At 51.2% G+C, this 2,500-nt stretch overlaps 1 pseudogene; it reads left to right on the forward strand.

Annotated features, from left to right (window-relative positions):
- LOC123688216 overlaps nt 1-2,500 on the forward strand; it is an 8,353-nt pseudogene that overhangs the window by 2,690 nt on the left and 3,163 nt on the right.

The following is a 2,500-nucleotide window of genomic DNA, read 5'->3' on the forward strand; positions in this document are numbered from 1 at the left end:
TGACTCTCTTAACATCTCGACTCAGGATGTTGAGCTCACAGGGTTCTCTTCCCTGTGGGTAAGGAGGACGGGTCCGGTGCTTGCACCACCCGAGGGTTGGTAACGTGTGGCAACACACGGCTAAGAGCCTCCTTGAGAAAGGTCTGAAAGGTTAGCAGCCTCGCAGATGGCATTCCCGAGCTCCGATCACAAGATCACAAGCCTCGGCAGGGGGGGGGCATGGCTCCGTTCCCTCCCTGGAGTTAATGTCTCAACCTCAGGGAGTCACTGTTAACGACCCGGCAGTATTGGACTCTCTCACGGACCACCAACTCGATTTGTATGGCAAAATCGAGGGAGGCAATTTTATAATAGAAGTTCCCTTTAGCGATGCCTCATGCAGTGTTTGTCTCACCACTGCACGCGGGAACTTCATGGCATTGAGTATAAACGATGCAATAAAGCATGTTAAAGATACACATGATCCTCATACTCCCAAATTTGTTTGCAAAGCGTGCCATAAGGAGTATGTGTCGAAACATGCGGCTCTATGCCATGTGCCGAAATGCACAGGCCCAGAAGTACCTCCACCTAATGCAGTTAGGTGTAATCATTGTAATAGGTACTTCAGAACACAAATGGGCGTATCGCAACACGAGATAAAGGCTCATCCCCAAGTAAGAAATGAAGCTAGAGCAGGGACCTCCGGAGCCGAAAGGCAGCGTGCTCCCAGAGAGGGAGGCTTCACGGTGGAGGAAGTCGACCTCATGCTGGATCTGGAGCGGAGGTTTTATGGGGATTCTCGTATTGCGAAAAGAATGGAGGGTTTTTTGAATAGGACCGCAAAGCAATTAAGGGATAAGCGAGCACTGTCCTCTTATAGAACTTTGCGAGATCAGTACTTGCGTGACCATCCGCCGCAAGATACACCCTCGAGCCACCTTGACTCGGATAGCGCGGGATACGCTTCCAGCCAAGAAGGGATCGAAGAGCGATCCGAACCTGATACCCTTCAGGTACAGGTTCCTGTGATACAGGTGACTCCAGCGCCTGATGACTTGTCATCTCCAGAGTTAGCCGAATGGAGAAGTGGGATTTTAGAGCATGCTCTAGCTCATCAGTTACCTCAAGGTGTCACCCCTGACAAGTCAGCAGAAGCGATCCATCTTCTGCAGGGCGCCCTCCGACTTGCCTCGGAGCCTGATTTTGAGTTTTCACAAGCTCAGATCGACTTCCTCTACCAGGGGGCAACTTCACACTTCAGACCGTCGGGGTGTGAAGCAGGAGGGAACAAAAGCCCAAGAGTTCGGGGCAAGGGGCGTAGCAAAAGGCGTTTCTTGTATGCCCGAACTCAAGAGTTATACAAGAAAAATCCAGGACAAGTAGCCAAACATGTCCGACAGGGAGTAGATTGGATAGGTGGCTATCAGCAGCCACCTATGTCGGAAGTGAAGGAGCTTTATACAAAGCTATGGGGAGTGGCGCCGCTGGCGCAGATGCCCGAGGGCATCAACGAGGACCCGATAGCACCCTCAGAAGCACTCCCGCCCTTCACAGTTGATGAGATCCGGAAACGTATCTCTGCAACCAAACAATCTACGGCCCCCGGCCCGGATGGAATCAGGCGGGCCGATGTGATGCAAAGGGGCAAGGTAGAAGTGCTCCATTTATTATTTAATCTGTTGTTGCTTAGTGGGAAGCTACCAACAGACTGGAGTATGAACCGAACAACACTGATACCAAAAGAGGGCAAAGACGTTACAAAGACTGAAAATTTCAGGCCCGTAACAATAACATCTCTGGTAAGCCGCATTTTTTGGGGCTGCATAGACCAGAAGATAAGATCAGTAGTCGGTTTCACACCCCGCCAAAAAGGGTTCATTTCGTCAGAGGCGGGGTGCTTCAATAACGTGCACATTCTTGTGGAGTTGCTGCGGCACTCCAAGGCTACTGGGAAGAACCTGGTCGTAACGATACTGGATATAAGTAAGGCTTTTGACACCGTCCCACACTCAATATTGGGACCGTCGTTACGCAGAAAAGGGCTTCCACCGGTAGTTGCACAGCTGGTGGAAGAATCATACAAGAATGTGTGCACGAAAATCTCCACCGCGGGTGGGAGTGTAGAGATAAATCTCCAGCGAGGTGTCAGGCAAGGTGACCCTCTAAGCCCGTTCGCATTCAACGCAGTATTAGAACCCTTACTGCTTGAGCTGGAGCGTCAGTCCGGGTATAGAATCTCGAACAATACCCACATAGCATCGCTGGCTTTCGCCGATGACCTAGTCCTCGTGAGCGAAGATGTGCAACAGGCCACGCATCAACTACACACTGTGGAAGCATACTTAGAGAGGTTAAGTATGAGGCTGTCGCCTAAGAAATGTGTAACCTTCCACATAAAGCCACTGCATAAGACCTGGAGTGTAGTTGACCCCGGACTGACATTGATGTGTGGAGAGCGGATCCCGCACTGCGGTGCGGGCGGCCGTGTAGCTTACCTTGGTGTGGAAATATCTCCTTG

This window comes from Harmonia axyridis, chromosome X, assembly GCF_914767665.1.
Source record: "Harmonia axyridis chromosome X, icHarAxyr1.1, whole genome shotgun sequence".
Lineage (NCBI taxonomy): Eukaryota > Metazoa > Arthropoda > Insecta > Coleoptera > Coccinellidae > Harmonia > Harmonia axyridis.